This window comes from Moschus berezovskii, chromosome 3, assembly GCF_049115385.1.
Source record: "Moschus berezovskii isolate FMDL1 chromosome 3, NW_MosBer_1.0, whole genome shotgun sequence".
Taxonomy (NCBI): domain Eukaryota; kingdom Metazoa; phylum Chordata; class Mammalia; order Artiodactyla; family Moschidae; genus Moschus; species Moschus berezovskii.
In genome coordinates, this window is record NC_142462.1 from 60,858,256 (window position 1) to 60,871,153 (window position 12,898).

The following is a 12,898-nucleotide window of genomic DNA, read 5'->3' on the forward strand; positions in this document are numbered from 1 at the left end:
GCCACATCCCTATTCTCTTTTCTGCAATGTCTGTTCTAATCTTTACTGCATTTAATGAAAATTTAAACTGTAAAATTTCATTTTTAGCCTGGCAGTCCTAATGTTCTCTGCAGGTCTTTTTTCAGCTTGTTCTTATGTCTCCTTGTTTCTCATCTCAACCTCTGTGGTCAAACATTTTGCCAGTTTAGGCTTCTGTCACAGAAAACAGAATTCATTTTACTTAGCTTTAGTCAAAATGGATGTATTATAGGGTGTCTGTCTTACAGACTTGCCTGGATATCTGAAGAAGTAAATTGCAGGTTGAGATTGCAGGAGTGACTCTGTAACCACATCGCAGAACTTGGTCACTACAGGAGATGACACTTCCTGTTTGATCTTCCCATGTGGAACATGGCTGCTGCAGCTCTAGAACTATGCTGCCACTAAAACAAACCAGAAACCACTGTGATCAGTCATTAAGGCACTGCTATACGGAAACTGTCTTACTACCAGCTCCAAACCAATGCTTTCCATGTTGCAATCTGTACAGCAAAACAGATGCCATACATCCTGCCTTGACATCCATAAATCTAGTGCCAAGGCACTGGGACCTCTGCTGATGGCACAGCAGAAAATAAAGCACATGCCTCTGACCATACTTGCCTGTGGAAACAGAAAAATAAAACACTTCTACCTTCCAATTCTTGTTAGAGCATATCTAAGTAGTGGAATCATTCACATCCAGCAACTTAGCTGTTGTGGGTTCATTGGGGGAAAAAATAAGGTTTTTAGTTTTCTAGTATCAGAAACAACCTTGAGAGGCATTTATTTGGATGTTGAATACTGAGCCACCATATCTACCTCAATTCACTGCTTTGGATACTCAACTTTGATCAGATCCTTCTTCTCAATCCTAACCGTTCAGATAATAGCAACAGAACAGCAAAATATGCTCTGCAATACTTCAGTTTTTAATGTACAAAAGAAAATGCTTTCACCTTCTGTCTTAAAAAAGAAGCCTAAAATCCCAGTAGTCACCACATCCACAAACTGGTGATAGTCATTTCCCACATTCAATCATAGTCCCATCTTGATATTCTTTAAAGATGGACAAAATTGCAAACTAACACCAGCTTGTCTTATATAAAATGATAAGGGAAAATGATGGGGAAAATAATATTGTTCAGCAAAAATGCTATCGATATAAGTACACAAAGAAGATAATATGAATAGTTATTTTAGTCCTTGTTTCTGTGAACGGTCACCAGGTCTTAATTATTGTTTATAACTTTCTTCATTCCTAAACCCTTTTTCATGTCTCTTTCTCCTTGGGCAACATAACAAGCTGAGATTTTTAATGGTGGAGTGACCCAGACCTTCACACCTGAGGAGTCTGAGCCTTCATTGATTCTGCATGCTATTTCATTAAGTTTTATAGTTAGACTTGGCAGAACCAGAATGTGTTCTAGAGGATTTCCTGAGTTGATGGTGTGCTTCTCCCTGCCCCACATGATAGCAGAGACCCCATTTCCCCTTTGTAATAAGGATTAATCACCCCAGAAAACACAATAATCCCCTTTCTCTCTGTTGCTCCAATGAAACACATAGCTCAGTATTAAAAGGTGTAAGTCTCAAGTTTAAATTAAAAAAAAAATCACTGATGTGTTCCTGGTGAAAGGATTCACCTCTTGGGTATCAAGTCCTTTAAACCATCAGAAGCACAGCCTCAGAAATGAGGAACAAAAATACTGGGTCATTAAAAGTACTGAAGCACAAGTGCCATTAGTACTTCCACCCTTTAGTGCCCAGACAAGTGTGTTCCAACTATAGGAGAAAAAGGAATGTACATCTTTTGCTGGCTGAAAGTATGTGTCACCCTGTCGGGAAGCATTCTATCTTACCAAGTATTGATTACAGTTTTCAGTGGTCTATTCTATCTTTATAACAGGACCGTTGTTTCTGAGTATATGCTAAAAAGAATGAATGCCTCAGGAATCAGTCAGCACACTTTCTCTGCTATTTCTTCTGTATAATGAATGTCATGGCCAGTCAAGAGTTGTGTTGTGTGATAATCAGTTCAGTTCAGTCACTCAGTCGCGTCCGACTCCTTGCGACCCCATGAATCGCAGCATGCCAGGCCTCCTTGTCCATCACCAACTCCCGGAGTTCACTCAAATTCATATGCATCGAGTTGGTGATGCAATCTAGCCATCTCATCCTCTTTCGTCCCCTTCTCCTCCTGCCTCCAACCCCTCCCAGCATCAGGGTCTTTTCCAATGAGTCAACTCTTTGCATGAGGTGGCCAAAGTATTGGAGGTTCAGTTTTAGCATCAGTCCTTCCAAAGAACACCCAGGACTGATCTCCTTTAGGATGAACTGGTTGGATCTCCTTGCAGTACAAGGGACTCTCAAGAGTCTTCTCCAACACCACAGTTCAAAAGCATCAATTCTTCGGCGATCAGCTTTCTTCACAGTCCAACTCTCACATCCATACATGACCAGTGGAAAAACCATAGCCATGACTAGATGGACCTTAGTTGGCAAAGTAATGTCTCTGCTTTTTAATATGCTATCTAGGTTGGTCATAACTTTCCTTCTAAGGAGTAACTGTCTTTTAATTTCATGGCTATAATCACCATCTGTAGTGATTCCGGAGCCCAAAAATACAAAGTCTGACACTGTTTCCACTGTTCCCCCATCTATTTGCCATGAAGTAATGGGACCAGATGGCATGATCTTAGCTTTCTGAATGTTGAGCTTTAAGCCAACTTTTTCACTCTCCTCTTTCACTTTCATCAAGAGACTTTTTGGTTCCTCTTCACTTTCTGCCATAAGGGTGGTGTCATCTGCATATCTGAGGTTATTGATATTTCTCCAGGCAATCTCGATTCCAGCTTGTGCTTCTTCCAGCCCAGCGTTTCTGTTGATGTACTCTGCATATAAATTATATAAGCAGGGTGACAATATACAGCCTTTACATACTCCTTTTCCTATTTGGAACTGGTCTGTTGTTCCTTGTCCAGTTCTAACAATTACTTCCTGACCTGCATACAGGTTTCTCAAGAGGCAGGGCAGGAGGTCTGGTATTCCCATCTCTTTCAGAATTTTCCACAGTTTATTGTGGTCCACACAGTCAATGGCTTTGGCATAGTCAATGAAGCAGAAATAGATGTTTTTCTGGAACTCTCTTGCTTTTTCCATGATCCAGCAGATGTTGGCAATTTGATCTCTGGTGCCTCTGCCTCTTCTAAAACCAGCTTGAACATCTGGAATTTCACGGTTCATGTACTGCTGAAGCCTGGCTTGGAGAATTTTGAGCATGACTTTACTAGTATGTGAGATGAGTGCAATTGTGCGGAAGTTTGAGCATTCTTTGGCATTGCCTTTCTTTGGGATTGGAATGAAGACTGACCTTTTCCAGTCCTGTGGCCACCGTTGAGTTTTCCAAATTTGCTGGCATATTGAGTACAGCACTTTCACATCATCATCATTCAGGATTTGAAATAGCTCAATTGGAATTCCATCACCTCCACTAGCTTTGTTCATAGTGATGCTTTCTAAGGCCCACTTGACTTCACATTCCAAGATGTCTGGCTCTAGGTGAGTGATCACGCCATCGTGATTATCTTGGTCGTGAAGATCTTTTTTGTAGAGTTCTTCCGTGTATTCTTGCCACCTCTTCTTAATATCTTCTGCTTCTGTTAGGTCCATACCATTTCTGTCCTTATCGAGCCCATCTTTGCATGAAATGTTCCCTTGGTATCTCTAATTTTCTTGAAGAGATCTCTTGTCTTTCCTATTCTGTTGTTTTCCTCTATTTCTTTGCATTGATCGCTGAGGCAGGCTTTCTTATCTCTCCTTGCTAGTCTTTGGAACTCTGCATTCAGATACTTATATCTCTCCTTTTCTCCTTTGCTTTTCATGTCTCTTCTTTTCACAGCTACTTGTAAGGCCTCCTCAGACAGCCATTTTGCTTTTTTGCATTTCTTTTCCATGGGTATGGTCTTGATCCCTGTCTCCTGTACAATTTCACGATTCTCCTTCCATAGTTCATCAGGCACTCTGTCTAATAGATATAGTCCCTTAAATCTATTTCTCACTTCTACTGTATAATCATAAGGGATTTGATTTAGGTCATATCTGAATGGTCTAGTGGTTTTCCCTGCTTTCTTCAATTTAAGTCTGAATTTGGCAATAAGGAGTAATGATCTGAGTCACAGTCAGCTCCCAGTCTTGTTTTTGCTGACTGTATAGAGCTACTCCATGTTTGACTGCAAAGAATATAATCCATCTGTTTTCAGTGTTGACCATCTGGTGATGTCCATGTGTAGAGTGTTCTCTTGTGTTGTTGGAAGAGGGTGTTTGCTATGACCGGTGTGTTCTTTTGGCAAAACTCAATTAGCCTTTACCTTGCTTCATTCCGTACTCCAAGGCCAAATTTGCCTGTTACTCCAGGTGTTTCTTGACCTCCTACTTTTGCATTCCAGTCCCCTATATTGGAAAGGACATTTTTTTTGGGGGGGTGTTAGTTCTAAAAGATCTTGTAGGTCTTCATAGAACCATTCAACTTCAGCTTCTTCAGTGTTACTGTTTGGGGTATAGACTTGGATCACTGTGATATTGAATGGTTTGCCTTGGAAACGAACAGAGATCATTCTGTCGTTTTTGAGATTGCATCTGCCCGGCGAGTGTTTGTTTCTCAGTTCTTGTCTCGTCACAACAATGATTTGGGGTGATGGACATTAAAGCTCTCGGCCCATCACGGCTCTTGGGTCTTGAACAAACCATGTCATAGCTCTTAGACAAATCAGTGTTACATCTCTATTTTATTTAGAAGATAGGATAGGAGAATCCATCCTTGAAGAAGAGAAGAGAGTGGAGGAGAATGCCAGTGCACGTTTGTGGTGAGGGGTGGGGGGAGTGGGTATATATCTATATCTATATAGAGAGAGAGCGAGAGAGAGAGCTTGGCTCCTCCTTTTGTTTTTTACCCACCCCTGGGCCTGCCCTATGCAAATTGGACTTAGTCTGGAGTGCTGTTCTACCTGCAGTCCTCACTCTGGTCCTCGGACCTTCCTTTGACCTTCCTCTGTTCTATTTTCGTGGGCTTTTCTCTTCCTTGTCTTTTAGCCACCACCATTTTGGACTCCTTTTCCCTATTCTATCTACATAACACATCCAAGTACTGCATTTTGGACTCTTTTGTTGATCATTATGGCTACTCCATTTTTTCTAAGGGATTCCTGCCCACAGTAGTTGATAAAATGTTCATCTGATTTAAATTCACCCATAGCGTGCCTGCTGTGACAGACCACTATAAGCGTGGCCTAGAGGAGCTACCCCTCACCCAAGGTTGGGGAGTGTGGCTGAGAGGAGCTACCCCATGCCCAAGGTCGGGGGTGGCCGAGAGGAGAAACCCCATGTCCAAGGAGCGGTGGCTGTGCAGGCGCAGGAGGGCCGAGAGGAGCTACTCCATGTGTGATGATACCATGATTTAAAAATCAAACTATTTAGTTAGTCCAAAAATGCTGTTTACAAGGTAGGCAGTAAGGCAAATCCATATCCAAAATCAGCCCGTGCACTCACTAGTAACTTCCTCCTCCATATAGGAGGAATCCAGCGTAATCAACCCATCCCGTTTACTGGCTGTAAACCCATTTACTGCCCCACCTGGCAATGGGTTTACAGGTTACTTAGGGCCCACAACCAGCAACAAAGATTCTTGTTTTCCATTAATGATGGTGATTATTTAGGTAACTTTTGGCCACTAATGTGTCCCCTTCTAAGGCTAACAAGATCATTGCCGCTTTCAGTTTTACTGCTTCAGGGAGCCAATCAAATATAATTTTCTGAATGTTTCTAGTACCAGCATCCATCACAGTACAGTGTGGAAAATGGAATAGCACTCCAGGTAGTTAAAGCCAAAGGGATTTATTATAAGATCTTAAGTGGCTCATAGAACTGTTAGACATCCTGAAGACAATGAATACACCTGCCAGTCATAGCCACAAAGATAATATCAAGACACTAGGGTGTCTACTAATGTTGTTAGTCTACTAGTATTGTTGCCAAAAATCGAAATGTCTCTTCTACGGACTTGCTGACAATAAAATTGAGACAACTGCCACATTTTTGCCTTTAAATCTTACTCAGGGCCATTCAACTGTTGAAGCATAAATTAGAAGCAGAATTTAAGCTGCAAAAGAGTCTGGGAGATGTTTTCATCTGTCTAGGGACAGTAGAGGGATTTAGGATGAATATAGAAAGCCAGTGCATCCTATTTATGGCCCCCTTCTACACAGAGTTACTCCTCCTCTTTCAGGTTGGTTTACTGCTTGTTGATCAGTTGGTTCATTCGTTTATTCCACAACAACCTTGGCCTAATATTAATTTTATTAGAATTTATTTTACAAATATTTCTTTGATGGAAAGCCTTCGTTTCAGTTTATATCACCAAAGCATGTCACATCCATAGTAGGAGACCAACTAATATCTGTTTTCATTGAATTTTTGGTAATTCAAGTAGACTGTGTCAAACATTACTTCTATTTTCTCTAAGATTAAAAAAGATAAAAATAGACACAGCATTGGGTTTTTACTCATTCACTTATTCTTAAAAGAAAAGAGGTGAATCCAACAGGAAGTCTGCCCATAAACACAACCTCTCTTCTTGGGTACCTGTATTATTGTATTTTCTTGGATGTTCCCAGATTTCTGCATTTAGTTGTTCACCTGGAGAACTGTGAATGCAAATTTACTTTAGCAGTATAGAACCTTGCTTCCCTAGATAAGAAGTGTTAGTTGCTCAGTCATATCCAACTTTTTGTGACTCCATGGACTGTAGCCCACCAGGCTCCTCTGTCCATGGAATTCTTCAGGCAAGAATACTGGAGTGGGTATCCATTCATTTCTCCAGGGGATCTTTCCAACCCAGGGATTGAACTCGCGTGTCTCCTGCATTGAAGGCAGATTCTTTACCCTATGAGCCACCAGGGAAATCCTTCCCTAGAAAAGCAAATGGCAATTCAAATTCAGAACTTTCCAGCAGAAAAGAAGCTTTCCGTGGAGTTTCTTTTTTATTTGGTGGCGCTGGTGCACTAGGATAGTGTTTGGTCTTTCTGTCTACCTCCTGGCCAGGTGTATCATGCAGCTTCTTCTGTGCTTCCTCCTGGCCTTTCTGCTTCCTTGTCATGCAAGCTCCATGCCTAGGGTTGACTGATAAAATATAGAATGCTCAGTTAAATTTTAATGTAAGATAAACAAGTGGCTTAGTGGTGAAGGATCCGCCTGCCAATGCAGGAAATACAGGAGACACAGGTTCAATCCCTGGGTCAGGAAGATCCCCTAGAGGAGAAAATGGCAGTCCACTCCAATATTCTTGCCTGGAGAATTCCATGGACAGAGGAGCCTGACAGGCTACAGACTGTGGGGTGGCAAAGAGTTGGATGTGCCTGAGTATACACACACAAAACAAGTACATTTTAGTATATACACCAAAGCACATTGGAAAATGAAATTGTAGTAAACAGTTTTACATTGTTCATCTAAAATACAAATGTTCCTGGGCATCCTGTAGTGTTTTTATTTGCCACATCATGTGAACCTAGCCATACCATGTCCCAGCAGAATTCTCTGCATATCATTGGAAAGTCAATATAGCTTGTGGCATTATTGACTTATTAGGAGACCATATAAAATATCTGAAAGCATCATTTTGAGTCAGATTGCCAGGGTATATATCTTGGTTCTTTCAGTTATTATTTTACTTTGGATAAGTTACATAAGCTTTCTATGCTTGAGTTTGCCTTCCCATGAAATTGATCTAATAAGTGTACCTATGGCCAGGGTCAATCAGTTCAGTTCAGTTCAGTCGCTCAGTTGTGTCCGGCTCTTTGTGACCATTAGAAGCATTAATTGTGATAATTCATATTAAGACTTTAGAAAAGTATCTGACACATAATAAACTCTCTGTAATTATTAAATATTATTATTATTTCTGTTGGGAAACAAGCACATGCCAGGCCTCCCCCAAACAACTAAATGGAAATGTTTTTCCTCTAAAACAGTAAAAATGATCCCAAATTTAAACTCTCCATCTTCCCCATATATTCTCCTTGCCTCCAGTGTTCATGCCTCCAATGGAAGAGGTGGCAGGGGTCTGCCAGTCCATCCTCTGATTGCTTCCCGAGAGTCTGAACCATTTTCTCCAGAGAGGAATTTTGAACCAGCCTTTGGTGCCTTGTCATTTCATCTGCACTAAATCTAGCAGAAAGATGCTGCTATTTCTGACAATGGAAATGATAACCCTTCTCTGGTCCTTTAACTGATGCAGATTAGTGTCTATTTTTATATTCCTTTGGTCATTTCAGAAGACATGTAGCAGGATGAAAATTAGACCCCTGGACTCGAGTCGTCAGCTATCACAGTATTCCAAAGCATAAGCAGAACCTTCATTTTGTTTTAATCACTTGACTGCATTGATACTTAATAGCTAGTATGATACTTAAAATTCAGAGAGACAAAGGTGGAGAAAAGATCTTTCAACATAAGCTTCATTGTCTGACTCATTTCTGTGTTGTTTATAAATTTTGGCTCAAATCTCCTCCCTAGTTCTCTATATGTTAATATATGAAATTCCCTCTTTCTGCAGTTAATGTAATACAGCTCTAATCCTTATGCAATGATTCTAGCATAGGCTTCTTTCCAGCCCTCTGGAGTTATTTATATGCAATTTTCAAACAGAGATGATCTTTCCTATATGCACTAATAATATTTACATTTTTAAATGGAACACAGACACAAAGTTGAGGTAAAAGGTTATGAGGTCAAAGAAACACAGAGATTAGATCTTTAATCAGGGCAGACTGTTACATACTGAAAATAGCAATATCACATTTTTGCAAATTTCATGCTCTCGTTGGAGACATAGGTGCCTAACTGAAAAAAGATTTCTTTTTTTAAAGAACAACTATGTTCATTAATAACTATTAAGTAACCTGGATGTAAGTCAGTGGCTAATAGGATAAAAATGCATACATCTGAACAATTCCAAACAATGAAGTCTAAAACATTACATGAACTAGATGGAGATGATGGAATAATATTTCAAATGAACAGTGAGAGCAAAGCAATGTCAAATCATAACTAATAGAACTGGTTTTTCAAGGGGTGAAGTTACTATTTTCAAGAAATCTAAATAGTGAATGATTATTTTAATGGTGTTGTATACGACTCGATGAATTAAAAAAATTTAAAAACTCAAGACTTCGTGGGTGAATACAGAACTAAAGCAAGATATGAAAGTAAAAAGCAGACTAACTGAAAAATGTCCTTACTTTTCCTTGGTTCTCTGGACTCATCCCTCCAGAGAATGAGTTTCATGAAAGAGCAGTCTTTAGACCTCCCATTAGCTTGCAGGGGTCTTTTTGCCTTTTTACATTAGAATAAGGTTCTTGGTGGAATGGCTGACACTTTGTGCTCTCAACTGTATGAAGTTAGATCTTTTGTAGAGATGATGAATAGCTCCTTCAGTGTCTAACAGAAAGTTTCCTATCGTTTATCTCAAGTGGTTGAGGTTTATACCATGGACGTGGAGCATTTGACACATAATGTTCCTTTCTTTTACACATTGACTCTTGTTGCAGAGTCTCATGCCTCATAATCTGGAGATAAAATATATTTATAATTTACCCTCAGAAAGTGTGACAGCTACCACATTCAACCTCTAAATCTGAGGAATGTTGGTCTACCAATGTATGTGCTAGATCAGAGGTCAGCAAAATTTTTCTTTAAATGGACAGACAATAAATATTTTAGGATTTTCAGGCCTTATGGTTTCTGTTGCAGCTACTCATTTCTACCGTTGTAAAGTGAATGCAGCCATACAAAAGCTAAAGAAAAATCCCATGGCTGTGTCCTGATCAAACTGTATTTACCAAAACAGGTAACAACACTGTGGACCTTAGATATCATTCCCAGTACTAGTTAAGTCAATTTTCAGATAATGAAATAATAGCTTGGACTTTTATCTTTTGCAGTAAAATGTTAAATAGGGGTGGGCTTTGTTTCTCACTTCTCTAAGCCAAGTATATGATATACAACTCTTATACCTTTTTTTATTTGCATGTGTGTCACTTATATGTGTAAATCTTAAATTATATTTAAACTTTTATAGATGATTCTTTCATAGTCAAAAGAACGATTTTATAAATACATGCTTTCTAACATCATAGCTATTTCAAGGAACTCACATCTGTATCTTTTATTTTTATTGAATTTACATAATAAACAGGACAAAGGGGAAGACAAAAATGCTTTTTTTAACCTTAAAAAGGAATAGCCCTGGATGAATGTAATAGCTCATCTAAACCAGCCTAATATGAAAAAGAAAACAAAAGTTTTGCATAAGAACTGCTTTGATCAGATTTCATCCAATACAAACTAACAACATATAAGTTAAAGCATTCAGACAGGCAAAAGAGTAATGAAGAATATATAACTTTTCAAAATGAGGTTAGTCCAATTCCATACATCTAAAGTATGATGAATAAATTCCATTTGAAACTCTCAGTAGAACTGCTGTATATTAGAGAAGAAAAGAGGAAGCTTCAGGCTGCTTTTCATAATTTTTCTAATTCATTGTTTTAATGAAATATAAGAATTTGATGGGACTAAAAAAAAGAAGACGCCCTCTCTGACAAGCTTTGCATTTGCAAACAGTACCTGCCACCTGAATGAAGTACAGTACTTTGAATGATGGTGATATTGTCAGTGATGCATTTTAAATCAATGTAGCTGTAAAAGATGGCAAGATCTTTTCTTCATTTCACATTACTTTATTTACCATTTTTTTCTTGGCCTTTTCCTAGGTAAAAAATAATAAAAGAACTTAGTAAAAAGTGACAATGAGGGAAGAATTTCTGAACTCCAGTTTTATTAAGTATTATTATTATATTACTAATTACAACAAACTTTTGACAAGAAATTGTAGCTCTCTTATAAAGATTAAGAAACATCTTGGTTTATAGCTACAAGTAATACTTCTGAAATTGCAGCAATTCAGAAAGGGAAAGAATAGGGACAAGGTGGTCCCAAGCACTGTTCCTTTTATAGATATACTGTCCCTACAGGTTTCAAAGACAGCTCCTCATTTGCAAGAAATATGTAGCTCTGAATTGGAGAAATATATTCTACATATATTTTTACAGTGCAAAAATGAGCTGAATCCAAGGAAGAACAGAAAAGTTAACTGAGTTATCCAGTGGCATCTTCCATCAGAAAATACCAGATACAAGACTCTAGAGGCAAGGTAAATATCCTACATGTCTTCTAAGCCACACGATGAGGACAGTTAAGTTGTGATATGGAAAGAGTAAGATGAGCCAAATAGAGCACTTCTGTGTTGGGAAAAGGTATATTAACAAGAAGAGTCTGAACTTGAATTGTGAGGCTCAGGAAAATGAGCAATGTTCTTGATGATGTGAAGGGCGCCAATTAGTGTCTTTTTCACTGCTAGGTTTGTCCTGGCCCATAGACCCCTAGTACTGCATCAGTTGTGGAATGGCATCGTCAAAGCTAGGCTCTGCCTTCTAATAATTAAAAGATACCAGAGAGTACTGCTTATCCTGTATTCACTCACTCCTCTGTTATAAACATAGAGAAATGAGCCTTTGGGGGAAGCTCAGTGTGTTTGCTGATGAACCAGAAACCACACTGGAATTTCGATACTCAATTTTAGCCCCAGGTTAAGTCAGGGAGTGCAGTGCCTCAAAATTAGAATAAAATAAAAGAACTCATTAAAGACATGTTATAACCAGGAGCATTAAGTCTTAGTTAGATAAGACTTTTAAAGAAAGTGATAATAAATAACTCTTTCACTGTATCAAGAAATATGTTATGACTTCTGCCAAAGATACCATTATGTAAATAAATCTGGTGACTGTCTATATGGGGAAATTAGTACTTTTAAAATTTATTTATCTCTACCAAAGTTAGAAAGTTTGTTTCCTGATTGGAAATTCTCTCTTTTATATTCCTGGTAGCTGCAACAGCATGTGCCTCTTAGATACTAGAGACTCATGCTTGTTGAGATATTAGTTGATACATTTAGAAAATCTATTTAGCTGCAAAAATAAATAGGAAACCAACCACTTAACAATAAAAAACATTTGAAAAGAAGACTAAAAGTGTATTATCTCTTTGTGTCACAGAAGTTTCTTAGTTGTAGGTGATAGAAATAAACTCTAGATGATTTAAGAGAAAAATAAATCTCAAGTATACAGCTCTCAAAATCTCTGGTATGATCAGACAAATAGATATAGGGATTACATGTAGCTAAGGACAAAACTGAAATCATCTTGCAAACCTTGTCCTGTGAAAATACCACTGTCATCGCCCTTGGGTGTGGACAGCCCACCTTTCCCCACAGACACCCCTACAGCTGAACCTGGGATCCTGAGGCCAGCAATGCTGCCTGCTACCCCTGCAAAGTGAACATATCCACTGCTGGTTCCACTACCCACGCTTGAAGTGCTTTCTTCATGGTCCATACTCTTCCATGTCACTAGTTCTTATTAAGATCTAGGCCAGAGTCTAGCTTGTAGCCTGACCTACAAGGGAAAATTGGAAAGTAAGTGTGTAGCAACTTTAAAATTTTATAATGTAGGGCTGGCTCTACCTAATATGGAGGAGGATGCCCTAGTAGAGAAAAGGGACTGAAATATTTGACAGTCAAAGTCAACTGTATACTGCTCCCATAGAATCAGAAGTCCAATGGATGAAGAGTTTTAGGTTGATAATTTTTTAGCTCAAAGCTCGGAGTAAGAACCTAAATTATCCCCATCTCTTCCCTCTGTGGTCCTTAATAAGTTGGCCTCTAGTTTTTGCTTTTTATTCTTAATTGTCTTTCTTCACCTACCCA